At 32.7% G+C, this 13,229-nt stretch overlaps 1 pseudogene; it reads left to right on the top strand.

Annotated features, from left to right (window-relative positions):
- Positions 1-274: 274 nt before the first annotated feature.
- LOC137639349 (protein FAM200C-like) overlaps positions 275-13,229 on the top strand; it is a 22,766-nt pseudogene continuing 9,811 nt past the window's right edge.

Raw genomic sequence — 13,229 nt, forward strand, 5'->3', positions numbered from 1 at the left:
TATTCCCAAGATAGCCTCGATTCCTGGAATTCCCAAGGTGGGCAAGACAAAAAAATCATTTGTAAACTTCACAGACCCCACCTTAAACTGGACGATTGATGTATGGTTTATGCGTAGTTCATTTCCTCCTGGCGCGTCAAGAACAATGGACGCTACTGGCTGTAGTGGATTTGAGGAGAATTTTTTTTTCAATCAATGAAACACTGACTCCTGTGTCAATCAGCGCTCGGATGGATTTATCTTGCAGGTCGATCCTAACTGCTAACATTCCCAGATGGACATTACAAGATATGGGGCACGGGCTAACGACCTCACCCGCCATGCCGCTGGACCTGGTCCTCTCCCTAGTGCTGCGGGGGTGAGGTCAGGGGTACCGATGGAGGTTCTAGTGCCTGCTGTATCACGTCTGTCGTCACTGCTTCCTCAGTTACTGCTTGTGATGTCATGTGGGGAGGCATCGAACTCCCTCGTCTCCCTCTTCCTCTGTTCCCTTTTCCTCGGACATTGGGTGGGGGGAGGTGTGCATGTGCGTTTTTTGCTGGGCACTCTCGAGATAAATGACCATAAGTCTTACAAGTGTAACAGCGGGGGGATCCTTGGATGTGGCACTCCACTCGTCGGTGCCCCTCTCCCCCACCACAGTGCCAACATCTGAAGACTCTGCTAATCTGCTGACTGCATTCCCCCTTACCCCCTTACTTCCTCTCATGGCTGCCAACTTCTTGGAATCGGCCCCGTTATTCCCAGTCCTTTTTTCTTCTGGCAAACTGTCTAAAATGTTTTGTATCGTACTCACTACATCTGCTAACGAGTGATTGTCATTGAACAAATAACCACAGAAATACGGGTTTACTAATCTGCAAATATGTTTACGAGCAATTACCTTTTTATCACCTTCTGGAAGATTGGCACTCCGGGTAGCAAACAAATCGCAATCCCGAAAAATGCGAGTTGCAAAACTAAGAACGGATTCACCTACCTGTATTTTGGGTTTGTAATTTTCTTTCAGATCTCCCTTTCTCGCATCAGGCAAGGCATCCTTCTCAATTAAACGTCGTTTTATTTCAATATAACTTCTTAAAACCTTCTTGTGGACAACACATTACGTCCATTGCCGGAGCATGTTTCAGCAATCTAATTACTTGAATTGCTTTTTCTCTTTCCGACCACCCATATGTAGCTACTTCAGTCTCTCAAAAAGACTTCAATTGATTGAAACCTTTCTTTAGGTCGTTGATCGAAAGGCCTGACACTTGCCTGGAGTTCTGGCAACTTTCGAACTACAATTTGCGTATCTTCACTTAGCTGTGCATGTGTACTTTCACTTGTGTGCGTTTGAATTTTGTTTATGTACGTCGGATATGCTGTACTTGCACGCCGTTCCTGTTCTCGTTCCACCAACAGTCTGTTTGTAAATTATCTAACTTATATTCCAATTCTTGCGTTTTAATTTCCTGTCTATATTCTTCATCGGGAACGCTATATCCCACTGCTCCTTCCTATTCATCTCCTGCAGCAGCAGCGTCTGCTTTGTTAGTCCTTGTGCATTTTGGCATCTTGAACTTTTATTTCACCGGCTCAAAGAATAACTTCACTCACAGCATTCACAAACGGACGTATTTTTTACACCTGACACCAATATGACCCATGCAGACAAATAACGAAACGTCGGCATATGGGTTTTCTTCATTTATTACAAAGGATTCGTTCGTAAGTACACAATACACAACTACCCTCTCAGGTGAGGGACTTGTCAACTCGATTGCTGAACGGCAACAAACTACTGCCTTTGTTCCCAAAATGCAAGGTTTGCAATAATATGCCAAGACATCAGTTTTTGTGGAATACTCATAAATATTGAGTTCATTTACCTCGTCGTACAAGACATCTACATACACGAATTAGGATATATATATATATATATATATATATATATATATATACATATATATATATATATGCATATATATACATATATATATATGCATATGCATATTGAGAAAACCTTGAATAATTCCATTTCTATGTATCATACCTATTTCTCGATTTATACACCGGAATAACTAGGCTGAATATATAACTTTTGTGTACCAAAGCGTTTCTTCATGACTGCCGACAATTAAAGATAATTGAAAGCATTCCATCCTTAGAAATGACAATGTCCTCGCACAGTAATAATGCAAAGGCTTTGGCCACTTACAATTTAATGTAATGATATAATTAAAATACTTTATCTTTATCTATCGTGAAGTGCTTTTTTAAGGTTTATGTTACGTTTAGAAAAAATAGATAGCAATTTATAACTTCTCAAATATCTGAATACATCAGTCGTCTAAAAATAATAATTGATGATGTATTAGCATGTCTATTGTACACTGTATTTACATAAAAAACTTAAGATAAAAATGAAAATAATTTATGTGGACTTCCAACAGAATTTTCATAAAGTAAATATTTTCAAGAAAAAAAAATAGGATAAAAAAAAAAACACCGCCATACGAAAACTATTTTCGTTTCTTAAATAAGAATCCAGTCTCCATAAACATGAAATATCTAGTTAATTACTTTAACGATCTTTATATTTTGTGATGAAATCAAGGTATGTGAGATTTTTCAATATCGTTATACTAATTAAATCAGAAAGTCATCAACAAAAAACACTTTTAGGCTTTTGTTTCATTAAGCTGTGCTATGAAATTATATAGATATATGAGTGAGTGATTTTTTTTCGATATATTTACAAAAATTAAATGAAAAGGTAATTCACAACAAACACTTTTATATTTTTATTTCCTTAAGTTGTGCTATTAAACATATATATATATATATATATATATATATATATATATATATATATATATATATATATATATATATACATATTTCTATGAATCATTTTCTGATGTGTAACTGCAAAATCAAAAAATTTGAAATCTTTGAAAAACTTTTACATGTTAAGCTGCATGCAGGAACACCAGGAAGCAAAACTACATCACTCGTGATACAAATCTGGATGATTCGATGATATTCTTAAAACACTGATTTATTATGGAACTATAAGAGATTTCTCAGGTACAATAGGTGGATGAGATTATGGTGAGGAGTAGATGGAGATGATTTGGGCATGCTCTTCGCACTCCCCAAGAGTGATTAGTTTACCCCACATTTAACTGGGCTCCACCTGATACGAGAAGAGTTGGAAGACCCAGGCCCACATGGCTGAGGACTGTGAAGCGTGAAGCAGGAGATGATGAATGGAGAAGTATTGAATTAAAAGCCCAAGAGAGAGACGAATGGCGAAATCTAATCGACGGCCTTTGCGTCAATAGGCGTAGCAGATAAAGATGATAATGATTTTGGATAATCTTGAGAGAAAAAAAAAAAACTAAAGTTATGTTTGAAACTCAACGTATCCATGTTGTCTACCTTTTTCATGAAAGGTGAGTAACAGAGCAACCTAAATTAATCATGAGCAATACGTGAGCGACAGGGTATGGCTTGCCATAGCCCCTTTAAGGGACTAGAAAGGGCAGCACAGCAGAGGCTGTCCTCGGATATATCACTGCTGACACTATTTATTATTCCAATTGAAGATTCCTCTTGTACGCCTATTTGCAAGGGAATTTAGCTCCTTTGTAACACGGTTGAAGAAAGTTTCTTTCTTAGATTACAGTGAAATTCCAATCGCTGACTACTAGCTTATATGGATTAATATCATTCTCAGTCGAAGGTAATATTGAAGAGAAAGAAAATAAACTCGTTAAACTTTGGAAAGTTCTGTTTAAATGCTATTCTCCATACTTTGGAAATATAATTTTCCCTTTAACCTCATCTATATTTGAGGAACATAATTTGTTGCTTTAAAATTACGTTTCTAAATACAAAGAAAAATACTGGGAATATGATCGAACTTTCATATTCTAAAACGAAAGCTTCAGAATCACAGACTATGAACAAGTATGTACTTTTCAAAACAAGAATTTTTCTGAAAAATTCTAATGCTATTGCAAAATACAAAATACTTTTCAAATACCTACACTTCATATTTACACTTTCTAATTACTGACAGTGAAAGAACTTTATAACAAAACCTTAAAAATGTCGCACATATATCTATTTTCTTCCGTGCCCAAGTTACAAACAAGAAGCGAGGCGTCTTCAAAACAAGGTTATAAACACATGTGAAGAATGTTTACTGGGAAATTCTTTTCTCTATTAAGAGCATTCTTTTGTCGCAGATATTGCGATTTTCAGGAATAAACAAGGTCTCAGATTGATATATACATTATTTATATATATATATATATATATATATATATATATATATATATATATATATATATATATATATATATATATATATATATATATATATATATATATACTGTATATACATACAATATTATTATTATTATTATTATTACTTGCTAAGCTACAACCCTAATTGGCAAAGCAGGATACTATAAGCCCACGGGCTCCAACAGGGAAAATAGCCTTGCGCAGAAAGGAAACAAGCAAAAATAAAATATTCTAAGAAGAGTAACAATATTAAAATGAATATCTCCTATATAAACTATAATTACTTTAACAAAACAAGAGGAAAAGAAATAAGATAGAATAGTGTGCCCACGTGTGCCCTAATTCAAGAGAACTCTAACCTAAGACAGTGTAAAACTTGGTACAGAGGCTATGGCACCACCCAAGACTAGAGAACAATGGTTTAATTTTGGAGTGTACTTCTCCTAGAAGACCTGCTTACCATAGCCAAAGAGTCTCTTCTACCCTTATCAAGAGGATAGTGGCCACTGAACAATTACAGTGCAGTAACCCCATGGGTGAAGAAGAATTATTTGGTAATTTCAGTGTTGTCAAGTGTATGAGGATAGAGGAGAGTAAATAAAGAATAGGCCAGACTAATCGGTGTGTGTGTGTGAGTGTGTTTGTGTAGGTAGAGGGAAAATTAACCGCAACCAGAGAGAAGGATCCAATTTAGCACTGTTTGACCAGTCAAAAGACCACACAACTCTCTGGCAGTAGTATCTTAATGGTTGGCTGGTGCCCTGGCCAACCAACTACCTATATATATACAGTATATATATATATATATATATATATATATATATATATATATATATATATATATATGTCCACATATACAAACATACACACACATATATATATATATGAATATATATCACGAACACTCGTGATTTCAATCAATGTAAATATCACCCACAATGGCATTTAATACCGAATTCTATCTTGGGAATATATATATATATATATATATATATATATATATATATATATCCACTGAAATTAATTTTATGGTAAAAGCTTCAGGCCAGGCAGAGATTCGAACCCTTGCCTATTCAGCCGGAAACCATGCCTGCGAGGACTCTACCAACTGAGCCATCAAGAGAGATATAAGTTTATGACAAGTCCTCTTGCATATTCCTGTCGAATTCAGGAATCTGTTCATACACTTGAAATAAACCCATCTCCACCATGATAGCTGGATTGTGGAGTTTGCAACACGTGGTTATTTTATGATGAATATATATCACGAACACTCGTGATTTCAATCAATGTAAATATCACCCAAAATGGCATTTAATACCGAATTCTATCTTGGGAATATATATCTACTGGAATTGATTTTATGGTAACAGCTTCTGGACGGGCAGAGATTCGAACCCTTGCCTATTCAACTGGAAACCATTCCTGCGAGGACTCGACCAACTGAGCAATCAAGAGAGATATAAGTTTATGACAAGTCCTCGTACATATTCCTGTTGAATTCAGGAATCGTTTCATAGACTTGAAATAAACCAATCTCTACCATGATATCTCAATTGTGAGTTTGCAACTCGTGGTTATTTTATGAATTTCAGTGGATATATATTCCCAAGGTAGAATTTGGTGTTAAATACCATTGTGGGTGATATTTACATGGTTTCTTTTCAAGTCTATGAACAGATTCCTAAAATTGACAGGAATATGTATGGGGACTTGTCATAAATTTGTATCTCTCTTGATGGCTCAGTTGGAAGAGTCCTCGCAGGCATGGTTTCCGGCTGAATAGGCAAGGGTTCGAATCTCTGCCCGGGAAGAAGCTGTTACCATAAAATTAATCCCAGTGGATATATATTTCCAAGATATTATTCGGTATTAAATGCCATCGTGGGTGATATTTACACATACACACACACATTATATATATAAATATACATATATATATATATATATATATATATATATATATATATATATATATATATATAACTAGAAAGCAGTACTTTAGCAAAGGACACCACCAAGCTTTAGTGTCAAATGAGCAATCTCGAAGGGTATTCATGGGTTCAAAGCTGGGTCACGGTGTTTGATCTGCATTCAGTGAAGCATGAAATGTCCCACATACGTTGAAGCTGGGGTCACGGTGTTTGATCTGCATTCAGTGAAGCATGAAATGTCCCACATACGTTGAAGCTGAAGCGTTAGTTTCGAGTTTATGACAAGTCTTTTTATACTACTGTAATATGAATATATTGATAAAATCTATATGTAATTAAGAAAGACTAGAAACATGATTAGATGTTAACTTTGTTATTACCTTCGCCAACTTCATTACGGCAGTTATGTTTTGCTAGGCGTGCATTTATTTGTATGTATGTCTGTGCGTCTGTGATTTGCATAACCAAAACATGTTTGACTGAATCTTATGAAAATTGTTGGGAGATAGGCCACTATCCAAGGACAATTTTATTAGATTTTGGGAGTGATTGGGTCAAAGGTCAAGGTCAAAGTATAGAAAACGTCAAAAAGTCTTTTATGCCTTATTGTGGTTAATTTTAATCCGATTTACATGAAACTAGTGCCAAAATGTGCATAATTTGTTTGCCTATCTTGTGATTTAAGTGTGTTTGGGTCAAAGGTCAATGTCAAGATTTTAAAAAATCGTTACATAGTTGCTTGATTATTATTCGATTTCCATAACGCTAGTGCCACAATATGCATAATTCATTTGTCAATCTTGAGATATACAACATGATCCAGGTCAAAGTTACATAAAGGTCAGAAATTTCTTTTTACTATATCATGGGCAAATTTCATTAAATTAGGTGGAATGACTGGCCATGATCTAAGGAAAGTTTTATTTGATCTTAGGAGTGATAATGTCAAGGTAAAAAAAAAAATGTCAAAAACTACTTTTTGCTATATCGAGGTCATTTTTTTTTACTATTTGCATGAAATTGATCCCAAAATGTACATAGCTTAATTGCCTATTATGTTATGTGGTGATGACGAAAGTATCCCCTACCGAGTGCCCGTTCCAGTATTTGTTATGTTTATATACATATATATATATATATATATATATATACAATATATATATATATATACAATATATATATATATATATATATATATATATACAATATGTAAATTTATATATATATATATATATATATATATATATATATATATATATTAAAAATGATAAAAATGACAGCAAGAACACTTAGAATCATCTCTCATCTTTATCCAACAAAAATACTAAAGAGGCGTAATAATAATAAATATGCAACAGGCTGACTTATAAGGAGCCACTAGGTGTTTGTTGGTTCAAGTCACAGGTCACTTAGGTATTATAGAAAGATCATAGGTAAAGACGCATAAATATAAGAAAAGTATGAGAGACGGATTGTGGATGGAAAAATCACGTTATATAATGAAGAGTTCCTGTACAGGTGGGATATCACGTAGAAGTATTCAAGAAATAATATTAAAGGAGAACTGAAGAAATGAAAGCGTGAGAGCCGAGGAAATATGTCCGGGAAATGGGAGCAAGAATTTTGGGATAAAAAAAGATGTTCATTAGGGAAGGAAATGCAGTCAGGTCAATTAAGAGTCAGTCTAAGTAAAAAATGTAAGTGGAGACATGCTGGTTATAGACAGTTCAGTGAGGTTGATGAAGGAAAAAGGATTTTTGAGCAATTAATTACATCTAAGGTATGAGTGTGAAGATAATTAAAATTCTTCCCATGATTTATATCACAAAGAAGACAAATGAAGCCAATTAACAGTGGGAATATCATTCATAGTTTACAGTAATATATTTTATATTATATATGTTAATTGTATTATATAAAATTATATATCATATATATATATATATATATATATATACATATATATATATATATATATATATATATATATATATATATATATATATATATATATATAAACTTTGTTTTATAATTGCCATACAATTTATTTGTATTTTAAAATGCTATTGAACTGTTTTTTTTTCTGGATTTGTTTCTTTTATTTCCTTAAAATATGTTGGTATTATAATTACATCTTCTGCATCCCAAATACAGTAGGTTCCAAAATATTTTTATATCTAGGCTGCCGGATAAACAAACGATTGAAAAATTGTACATAGTGGGAAGAAAAAGATTTGGTCAGAGCGCTTATGCATTCTTTTTATTTTGAAAGTGAACATTGATATCAGGGTGAAATGAATATAGGACTAACATTATAGTAATAATATAACATATGTGTGAATATCATGAATTTAAACAGAAACATTTTATATAAATGTCTGTTCGTACACATCACTATATTTCAACACATACCCGACAAGCTAATAACTATTTTCATCATTAACAAAAATAGAAGAGTATTTCGAATGTTTAAAAAAATGCAAGAAATTATTTCTAAGCTATATCACAATATTGATTAATGACAATCATCATGCTAACCTCATTCAAATTAATAATAAATAAATATGCAAGGCTACCGGTGTCTGTGGATTCATAAGTATGTAAATGAGCTTACAGTTACTGTATATCAAATTTCACACCCAAACTCAGAAGGTGTGAGCATTTAATTATCACTGAGCACTGAGTATTGAAATGTTTTAAATAATTTATTTGGTTTTACCGAAGTGGTTATATTTGCTATATCAATCAAATATGCAAACACGGTATTTCTTTACGTTCTCGATGTACAAACAGACATCTAAAAATATATTTTGCTGACAAGTTAGAACAAATATGGTTATGTTACTTATGAAATAACCGACTTACATGAAAATCCTATAAGAATTGAGTTCCATCCATACTATTATCAAATCATGTTGAAATTATCTCATAAATTGATGCATAAAACGGATATTTGAAATTAGGTTTTTACTCATCTAAATTGAAACGTATAAATTCATAGCTGCTACCTCACATACTCAAATAGTTATCTTAACATTTACAAATTTATAGTGGCTGTTTAAAAACTGAAAATTCTTTATGAAAACACACCACCTCATAGTGTTTTTCAAAGAAGTTAGAATATGAAAAATGGGTGGCCAGTTAAAGTTTAAACCCTCATGTGAATTTGATTAAACTTTGGGACAGGATATTAGATAATAATCAGACATTTCTTTCATTATCAAAAGGGAGGACAACATTATCCAGCATAATGAATAAAACTTATTGTAATAGCGTATTAGCTCTAATCGGAAATGGAGGATCAACATTCTACATAAATAGACCAACTTTGGTTAAAGAGCTCCTTTTGGCGGGCATTGGTGCTTAGGGTCATTAAAGAGTTTTGAGTTGTTAAAAAAAAAAAATCTATATCAGGACAGAGGACATAAGCTTTTCCTCAGAAAACTTGAGACTTCCAAGTAGCTTGAGTTCCTGACCCATATCTCGAGCTAACATAATCTACTCTGATTAACATTAATGCTCAATAGATTACCAGTGAGTTTTATCACTCGCCTCTCATATAGAATAAGACAATTTTATCATTAATTTGAGGTCATTAATACATTTATATTTGATATAAGGTATATGCGCTTTCCAACTGACTCAAGTACTGAATATTAGTAACCAAAAGTTTACAACCTTTTGTCACTGGATTTGAATGTTTTCCAATATGAGATTTGTGTCCTGGTTTCGCTGCTATCTTCTATTTCTGTAAGCATTATTGCTTGAGACTTCTGCAAAAAGTCTGAATCTAATAGACGGTCCAAATTTGTATTTTTAAAGTTTAATCATCAAGAATTCGTTGCAAATGATGAAGATTATTTGGAGAACGTTGGAGCTACTTTGTATTACTTATGAAAATCAAGAACCTAAATAATTCACGGCCAATGCAAAACGAGTCCCACATAAAATACTACCCTGGGGTACACCGCAATGTTGAAAAATCCGAAAACATTTTGTCTATATAATTTTGGAATACTCTTCGCCGAATTTGTTTTCAAAAACAATTATAATGTAAAGATTTTAGTATTGAATACCTCAAAGTCACATCCCATGTTTTCTAAACGTGAAAAAAAAAACGGTTATTGTGATTTGCTTTCACTCAATACCTCTACATTTATAGTTTTCCATGTATGAAAGACCAGGTGGACTATTCCATTCATGAGCCAACTTGCCAAGCTAATAAAATACCACTAAGACGTAAACATATTCAGTGTATAATTTACAAATTTTACTGTAATTTACAAACACAACTGGTCTGTGAAATTAGTAGGTAGTTATTTGAATTACATGGATCTTCCCTGGCCTAGATATTAGTATCACGAGCCATTTGAAATAGATACTTAGTCTAGAGATTGATACATACCTCTTAAAGATAGGCTTCAGATAAAGCGGCTCGATTTATTATCATATAAAAAATTATACATACTAAGGGCCATTGAGCTACATCCTCAGAAAATCTTACTGCAGATGATATTTTCTGCAACATAAAAATTCAATGGAATTAATTCTTCTCTGCATTTATTGAATCGTAGGTAAGCGTCCAAATTATCAATATTACGCCTAATAGTATTTGAAATCCTGTTTTTATCGTGAACGACAGAGACTTTTTGCATTCATGTATGGTTTCTGGTATATTACTGGAACCATTAATTCTCTAAATTTCTACCATGCCCGATATAGCATTATTCTATCTTATTTCTCTTCCTCTTGTTTTGTTAAAGTTTTCAAAGTTTATATAGGAAATATTCATTTTAAATGTTGTTACAGTTCTTAAAATATTTTATTTTTTCTTGTTTCTTTCTTAACTGGGCTATTTTCCCTCTTGGGGCCCCTAGGCTTATAGTATCCCACTTTTTCCAACTAGTATTGTGGCTTAGTAGGTAATAATAATAATAATAATAATAGCAAATATTAATATCGGGGAGATATCTTGCTTTAGGAGTCAATCTCAAATAATTTAGGGAGGAAATAATATAAAGTATAACATATAATGGGTAAAAGATATATAAAAGATAATAATTGGTTGCAAATAAATCCATTTTTTATATCTAAAAATGTGATTCTCAAATACGTTGAAATTTCAAATTCAGAGAAACTCCAGGTTTGACAAAATGTCAGTTTTCTGACCAAAACAAGTTCCTTTGTCTTCTGAAAACTCTTTCACAAAAAAAACTTACTATCAAAAAGAAAGTTACAGTTACTGGATTTGGGAACTAGCTCATGAAGTGTGAACATTATAAAAACCAATATGTCTATCTCGCATGAATAGTAAGTAAACATTCAAAAAATTACTTCAAAACTTTTGCCCCTATGGTGTTATGATTCCCATATGAAAAAAAAATTGATTTCATTTGTCAATTCATTTTTTTTTTTTTTGGATTCATTATTCCATAAATTCTGTCATATATTTATTACGAAATGTTTTATTAATGGAGAGTTTAATGAAAAGTTGTGGTAAATTTACTACTGATAGGGCAGCGATATTCGCTTCTTTATTAACAACAACTCTTATAAACATAGGAATCAAGCATATTTTATTAAATACCCATTTAGAATAGAATTTATTAAGGAATTATTTAATTTTTAATACCAGCTAGTTCTTATATTTTTAGCCTTTGAGGACTTCTATGGCATTTAGAAATAAAAAACAAATTTAAGATTCACTCTCCTTTCCATTTCTTTAACGATATTTTCTCTCAGGTTTCACATTAAATGAAAAATCTATTTGTCTAGTAACAGAAAGATAACCAATTCACCTACACTTGCTATGAAAAATTTACATAGGATGGAGAAAACTTCTAATAAAGGACACTACAAAGTAGGTTAAAATTGGTACTTACAGTGGGCAATGCAGTACATATAGGTTAGCCATCACTGCATTACGTTAAAGTCCAAAACAATACTTCTGATATGATAAGTTCGTTACATACTACTGATAACGCCCATGGGCATATATAGAGAATTCTCAGTTTCTGTACCAATAGTAATTTTTTTTTCTCAGCTTTCCTTTTCGTCGGGAATGAATGAGAGGCTAAACCTTTTATTAAAGATCTTAGTCTATCCACTATCCTGAATTTGTTTTCTGCCATAAGATAGTCTTCTATACCGCAGCCTGTATTGAATATGTCAAGATTCAAGGGTATTCCCGAGATTGAAGGTTATTCCCATTGCACTTATCCCCGCCTTTGACATCTACTTTCCAGATGTCTAGGATTCCCAGCTTTTACAACGACGCTCTTTCATTTCCCTTAGGGATATGTTTAACTTTTCTTCTGGATTTACTCTTACTTTAGGTTCGTACTCTATGAAAGAATGTTGATATCGCCCAGAAAGAATAATAAGTACCAAAAATTTTCCAGAGAAATTCGCTTATACAATTTCAGAAGAAAATTTCTACAAAAAAAAAAAAAATGTATAAATGCTTTTCGATGACATCAGTAAATGAATATATTTTCGCATTATGAGTGAAATCCTAAAGACTACCATTACTTAATGATTATGAAACCTGATAATAATAATTGCACTCAATATAAAAATAAATAACGATACGGGTTAACGCAAAATTAACTTGTAAATAACAAGATCCCTACATTAATAACCATCGCTAATTTATATCCTTGAAATAAAATTTGTCTTGATAGTTCATTAATCAGAATAGATTGCATAACAGAGTCTTGCAGAATTTTTGAGATAGTTCTAAACTACGGACGACATCCGTATTGTGTGCTTATAGAGAAAATCAGGTATTACATTTGAATGCTGATCTTAAGCTATAGGTTTACTGTGGATTAATCACAAAAAAAAGCTTAGGCATGTCAGTCCTCATTTATTTTGATTTTCAACCAAGATTCCCCGAATAACAATAACGAAAATAAGTATAAAGATTCTTCACATCTGTTTAGTGATGGTATTTACCAAGACACTTGTTGGATGTGGAAGTAAGGTTATATATTG

This window comes from Palaemon carinicauda, chromosome 1 (assembly GCF_036898095.1).
Source record: "Palaemon carinicauda isolate YSFRI2023 chromosome 1, ASM3689809v2, whole genome shotgun sequence".
Classification (NCBI taxonomy): domain Eukaryota; kingdom Metazoa; phylum Arthropoda; class Malacostraca; order Decapoda; family Palaemonidae; genus Palaemon; species Palaemon carinicauda.